The sequence below is a fragment of the Podarcis cretensis genome, assembly GCF_951804945.1.
Source record: "Podarcis cretensis genome assembly, chromosome: 4".
Classification (NCBI taxonomy): Eukaryota; Metazoa; Chordata; class Lepidosauria; order Squamata; family Lacertidae; genus Podarcis; species Podarcis cretensis.
The window spans coordinates 57,100,800-57,108,125 of NC_137173.1; the positions used below are offsets into that span (position 1 = coordinate 57,100,800).

The 7,326-nt window shown below is 39.6% G+C and overlaps 1 protein-coding gene across 6 annotated transcripts in view; it reads left to right on the plus strand.

The window, feature by feature from the left end:
• UMODL1 (uromodulin like 1) overlaps nucleotides 1-1,806 on the plus strand; it is a 75,243-nt gene extending 73,437 nt beyond the window's left edge. For all 6 annotated transcript variants that reach the window (XM_079973170.1, XM_079973175.1, XM_079973172.1 and 3 more), the window contains one exon: nucleotides 4-1,806. The gene's annotated coding sequence lies outside the window, so the exon portion shown is untranslated. The remainder of the gene's footprint in view (nucleotides 1-3) is intronic.
• The last annotated feature ends 5,520 nt before the right edge of the window (nucleotides 1,807-7,326 follow it).

The window sequence follows — 7,326 nt, forward strand, 5'->3', positions numbered from 1 at the left end:
TAGCTGGAAACATTCTATGAATATAATGCTGCTCCATATGATGTTGGACCTGATGCACCCCACCAAACTTAACCACAAATAGCCAATGCTCAGATGTATCTCCTGGTCTTGACATAAGTCCTCTAAGAACTTGCTACTTTCTATTGCTATGCTGAAGCACTTTACAGTTCTTGCATCCTTTCAGGAGGAAAAAATAACAATCATTAAAAAAAAACACCAAAAACCTTTCTCACTCCCCTCATATTACTATCATTGTTGATATCACTCACTCAAGAAAGGCAGAACATTTACTTAGTTACAGAGCATTTTTATTTTCCATTCAGGCACTTAATTAAAGGACTATAGTATTGCCATCTTGATGCAAAAGCCAGGCTCCTAGAATGCATTATGAGATCTGCATTATCAGGAAGAAAAGCATGTTTTAAGTTGTTGTTTAAAACCAATCCAACACTATTATATATAAACTTTGTAAAACCAATTTAACATGTGGTTAAAAGCAACAAAGAGAAAGAACCACTTCTGCAACTGGTCTGGTCATTCCCCCCCCCCCCCCAAGAATTTTCGCCAGTCAAGAATATTCATCATTAAAGCACTTCCCTAATATTGTAAGTTTTTCAGTGCAAGAACCACTAGGTGAATTTAAACATCTGCATGAACTTGCTTAAATTCCAAACTGATAGGAATGACAATGGCAATAACATGAGACATGCTAGAGAAAAGGATGATACTTAGACACAACCTTACGTACCAGAGCAAACTGTGCTTTAGTTGACTGGCAACTCAGCATCTAGAGTAATAGAGGAGAGAGAGATGGGCTATTCCAATGTACAAAGCAGCAATCATGTCCCTTCTGGGTCCATTCTTTGTTGCCTCTAATTATTGTTTACTTCAGTGGCAATACATTGCAATTATTCAACGTTTCTCACTATGCCATTGTACGCATAGACTAGGCTTGTCAACAAATATCCAGTGCCTATAACAGCTGAATTTCCACTTGACATTAAGCTGTTGTACATCTACTTGTGGGGAAAGCCTTATTTGCTGAGTTTCAAATGTTGAAAGCACAGGATCCCTCAAAAGGGGTGGGGGAAAGATCTACAAATTTAGCATTGACCCGTGGACATGTAATCATATGTGGACGGTACTTACTGATTTTAGATATTCCCACAGCCATACAAAGGTAATTAAAAGATTCTAAAGGGTGGACACTTCTTTCTTTCAATCCTTATTTTACATCGCAGTGCTAGTTAAATCTTAACATGAAGGTAATGATTTGGCAAAATGTCTGCTGTACAAATAAAATTGTTGAGATAGCCTGAGAGACATGCTAAACCGTTGTTGTTTTTTAGGAGTCTATATTTTTGGTACATTTATTGTACATTTCCACAATTTAATTGGCTTTTGTGCATATATGAAAAGAGAAACTATTTTTATAGGTTGCAATTTCTGTGTTTCTATGCTGTAATAATATTGATAGTTTTGACATGGTCACCCGTGAGCTACTTAAGCATAGTTAGTAGGGCTTTAAATGTTAGATCACCTGCATGGAAACCTCCCAAAACTACTTCCACATAGTGGCGTTCAGTGCTGGAGGTGTAAAAGTGGCCCTAACTGGGTTATCTTAAGTAACCCAGCTAGCTAATGAAAGGGGCTAGCTAAAATCCTGGAAGCTATTAGAATAATCGAAAACAAAATGGAGCAAATTCCAATTGATTTATGCTGAATAAAACCCTAGTGCTGAATTAGATACAAAGTAATATTATTAACTTATTATTGGCTGTTTCAATAAATGCATTTTTAAGCTTATTTATGGTTTTTGATTTTGTTTTAACACCCTTTGAAGTCCAAAGGCTTACATGATTGTAGCTTGAAAAGTTGTTAATTCGGTGCTAAATTCAAGGCATGCTTACCTATGAATAAGCCCCACTTGCTCAGGGAGCCCTGTTGGTAAATGGTTGCACTAGGGTTACAATAGATTCATTTCATGATATGAGACTGTAGGTCTTAGTGTACAAACAGATACACATAAAGCATAATTTACAGCAAACAAGTGTCACCTTTTCACCTCCGTCTCAACCGATACTTGGCTTCCTGCATGCTCAGTATGAAATGCTTCACTTGAAGAGCACTTTTGACCCATGAATACATGTGTCATCCTAAGGTTTCTTGAGGAAGTTTAAAAACCAATAACGTAGTACCTTTTATTATGAGCCAAGTTTTTCAGAGAAGAAACTTTCTGTGTTACTTTGGGGAAAGTGGTTTCATCCATAATATCATTATTGCAAAGTTTTGGAACCACTATTACTTGAAACACTGTTCTTAGTAGTTTACTGAAGTTTCCAGAATATAGGGTTGCCATATTTAAAAAAGTAAAAACCAGGACACAATTTTTCGATTGACTTGCCTAAGATCCAGGACAAAGTGCCGCATTTACAAAATTCCCCCCGGACGTCAATTCCATCTTTGAAAATCCAGACATATAGCTGCCCTAACCAGAATATAATTGCAGACACATGCATTGCTTGAGACAGTGGTTGGTGTCATATACATCTGTTATGGAAATTCACCCATGACTAATGTTTAGGGATTGTACTAGAGGCATTCAATATCATGTGGGATCCCAGAAATCCACTGGTGGCAGCACTGCTGGATCAGACCCAGATTATGGGCCAAGTCATGCTGAAATCCAGTCTAGCAGTGTGCACTGAAAGAATGAGAGAGGACTGTGTGGCTCCTGATGGCACGTGCTGAACTCAGTACAGATAGCCTTTTAGTATGCTACCACAACTGGAAATAATCAGGCTAATGCAGTGGCACAAGAAGATAAAACCTATCTATATTGAGTTCCTCTCTGTACTGAGTGGCAGCGATGTCCACTTCTCAATATGTAGCTCCCAAGACCCACAACATGGGACAATACTTGAAGAATGCAGAGTTGGTGGGACAAATGAGATGATATTTTTATCAAGCTTATTTCTTCTCATCAGCAACACCTAAGATGTTGAACTATACAGCGGTACCTTGGGTTACATACGCTTCAGGTTACAGACTCCACTAACCCAGAAATAGTGCTTCAGGTTAAGAATTTTGCTTCAGGATGAGAACAGAAATTGTGCGATGGCTGCAGCGGGAGGCCCCATTAGCTAAAGTGGTGCTTCAGGTTAAGAACAGTTTCAGGTTAAGAACAGACCTCCGGAATGAATTAAGTACTTAACTCGAGGTACCACTGTATAGGAACATAGTTGTGAATAAGACAGTCTGCCCCAGTGTGCCATGTAAGAGGTGGCATGCCCATTCTAGCCTGGTTTTCTTTCTTGCCATTGCAGCCCCTTATCTGATTTCCAAGAATATGTCTCCAATAGTATGGACACCTTAATATAATATAAAATCTGAGCAATATATGGGCAGTTCCCAGTAGTGATGTATGGAAGTGAGAGCTGGACCATAAAGAAGGCTGATCGCCGAAGAATTGATGCTTTTGAATTATGGTGCTGGAGGAGACTCTTGAGAGTCCCATGGACTGCAAGAAGATCAAACCTCTCCATTCTGAAGGAAATCAGCCCTGAGTGCTCACTGGAAGGACAGATTGTGAAGCTGAGGCTCCAGTACTTTGGCCACCTCATGAGAAGAGAAGACTCCTTGGAGAAGACCCTGATGTTGGGAAAGATGGAGGGCACAAGGAGAAGGGGGCGACAGAGGACGAGATGGTTGGATAGTGTTTTCAAGGTTACCAGCATGAGTCTGACCAAGCTGCGGGGGGCAGTGGAGGACAGGAGTGCCTGGCGTTCTCTGGTCCATGGGGTCACGAAGAGTCGGACACGACTAAACGACTAAACAACAACAACAACAAGTTATAGGTAAAAAGGGCATGCATTCTAGCTTGAAACTGATCAATATCTGGAAAGAGACATCAGTTGGCTTCAGTATTTGTTTCCATATGAGTTGCCTAATAATACTAAAATTATGCAGATAATATACACATTTAAACAGACAAAAGTGAAACATACAATATAGCAACTAAGTAAAAGCATAAATCAATAAAGCAACCCAGCAACAATAAAACTACACAAACAAAAAGACAATAATAGAATCCAGCATAGACAAACACATATCAAAACTTCAGCAAGAAGTCCAGAAGAACTCACATCAGTTACGAAAGCTAAAAAGAGCAAGCAGTTGCAGCTTGCAAGTTAATCTTGTGCACACACTTTGTAATTCACTGTTAACCAAAGAATGATACATGGATTTATAATTCTTGGAAAAATTTCAAATTAGTAAATAACTGGTCAATCTGACCGGGCAACAAAACAAGAGCCAAATGGTTGTCATTTCTTCCCAGAAGGTGAATAGCCGTTGAGGTATTTTAGAGATTAAGTTGAGCGATTAAGCCGTTAATGTGGCTCCTGGAACTTGTAACACTGGTAGCTATTTTGTCTCACTGCTGGCAATAATAATACTGTACATCAAGGAAGAAACTGGACTGTTTTATCTAACTATATAGCCCATCCCTGACCCTGGATAGGTGGCACTATCACCCTGTCCAGCTCTGACAACCAGATGGGTTGGGGAATGACACAAGAATGGGGTTAACCTCTGGAGATCATGTAAATAATGGCAGGGGTGATTCCTGGGAGCCAGCCACTGGTGGCAATCTGGACTGGTTTGCTGAAATAGCCACTACACAGGTGAAATTGCCTAATCAGGCCAGCCAGCAGGTGCCAGCTTCTCTCCCAGTGTGGAAATGGGAGCGAATGTATAGCATGCCTGCATGTTTGTGGGATGAGCTCAGCAAATATTCAGGAAAGAAGGGTACCATACAGCAGGGGTAGCCTACTCCATCTGTTGTTGGACCGCAATTCCTATCATACCTTTAAGCAGCAGAGCAGGGTCTACCAGGGCTGGCGCAGGGGATCCAGTCCCAAAGAGAAACTGTAGTTCAGATATTCTTTTGAGAACTTGTGCATTAAGGCATAGATCCCACCCCACCCACCCAAGCATCATTTTGATTTAAACACTAGTGCTAAATCAGCTGTGCAACTGGCTGGTCCCTTGACATGACCTATTTTGATTAACCTGAAGACTACCATTCCCAGTCTCATTTTCAAACTGGTGCAATTATGTCAGTCAGCAAAGCAGGAAATCCTCAGTTTGAAGATCTGATAGTCAGTCTACACAGAATCATAGACAGAATCATAGAATTGGAAGGAACCACGTACATGTCCAGACAGTTACCACTTCAGATAACAGTTGGGAAATTACCGTACATGTCTTGATGCAATTCCATGCCCTGATTTAAACTTTTTAATGTGGTTTTCATTGTATGGTCTTATGTACAATGGTTGTAAACCACTCTATTTTTAATGAAATGTTATACATACTGTCAGAGACACATACATACTTTAATTAATAAATAAGACAAATAAAACCAATTTAACATGCTAGTTTTTCTTTCTTTCCCCCTGATATGCTAGATTTCCAGGTTCAGGGACTTTTTTCCATGGCAAGGATTCAAGCATACCATATCCTACCTGCAGTCTGAAGTGGGTACCCCCATTGTCGCCTTTGACTGGACTTAACCGTCCAGGGGTCCTTTACCTTTACAGACTAGGTATGGCTGCACCACATACTATTTCTTGCCTAGAAAAAAATGATGAACACAAGCCTCAACTAACACAACAGTTTTAAATGCAGCTGTGCAAATGCAGGTATGGAAGACAACTTCCCCACCTGTATTTTTAAAATCAGTTCTTGTAGGGTGTGATTTTGTTCTTCTGTGTTTAACACAGAACAGTTTGTATTGTGTGCCAATGACTCAGGTTGATCTTGTATACTGGAAATACTTCTCTTCTCTGTAAACTCTCACTGTGCAAACAACAGGAATTATTTTCAAAAGACTGTATACATAGCAGCAGGTAAAGTAAACTTCCACTGTCCCCAGGGAATTACTAAATCCAGGTAATAAGAGATGCCTAGTTTTTGATGGCTATTTCCAAGTGGCTTGTCCATTTCTCAGAACACTGGTTTCATTTTTGCAAGGCATATTTGTAAATCCTCAATTTTAACAGGAGTAACTAACTCCTCATTGTAGGATGCATAGGCCGTGATCATATATGCAGGCTTATTTGGAAGTCATGTCCCACTGAATTTCATAGAATTTATTCCCAGGAAGACACACACACTTAGCCGTAGCATGTAATCCTATACAGTGGTACCTCGGGTTACATACGCTTCAGGTTACATACGCTTCAGGTTACAGACTCCACTAACCCAGAAATATAACCTCGGGTTAAGCACTTTGCTTCAGGATGAGAACAGAAATCGTGCTCCAGTGGCGCGGCGGCAGCAGGAGGCCCCATTAGCTAAAGTGGTGCTTCAGGTTAAGAACAGTTTCAGGTTAAGAATGGACCTCCAGAACGAATTAAGTACTTAACCCGAGGTACCACTGTACATGTTACTGAAAGTAAGTCCAGTTGAAGTCAATGGCTGGCATTCAACAGCATCAGCACATAAGTAAAACTTCCTCTCTGAACCCAGTTCCTCAGGAGAACACACATTTGCACTATAAAACAAACACTAGCATTTTATGTTATTCATAGTAAACAGAAACTGAAGGCACTAATCTTTTATTTGATTTCATATAAGTATGCAGCATTAGGCTTTGGTTGTGCTACTGTTGCTAGGTTGGCTAACTGTACTACTCAGTCATACGTTAAAGCATTGATGTCATAAAAAACCCCACAATTGTTGATGTAGGTTTATTTGATTAAGTTAGCCATATTTTGTCCCACACATCTTGTTCTATTATTACCTCAATATCTTATTTCCATTTTAAACAATATGGATACTACTACCCTTTTCCTTTTCTGTTAATTGATTTTTAACAGTTGCAAAAAGTAGACAAAGTCAAAAATAACAAGGGCAGAGTAGAAATCATTAGTTCATTTAAACAGAAAGTAAATTGTAAGTTCTATTACAATATCCAAATTTCACAATACACCATGGGCTGAGTCCTGTGCGCTTGATTCTGGAGAATAGGAACTTAAGTCCCACCAGGTGGGATAGAATTGTTCTAGATTTTCTTTACCTTTAGAAACACGTGTATCACAAGCTGTTTGAAAGTCTAACGATATACTGGTTCATCCTTATCCAAGTGCTTACTGACACTCCTTGTTTGGTTTTAGTTTATTATACCTCAATCAACCTATTACTGAGCTCAAACACATTTAAGGAACTTACTGCTGAACCAATATTTAGAATTGGGTGTAGTCAGCCTCATTCCTAGGGACAGTATTTTAAACATTATATAAAGATGTTACAGGGTATAGG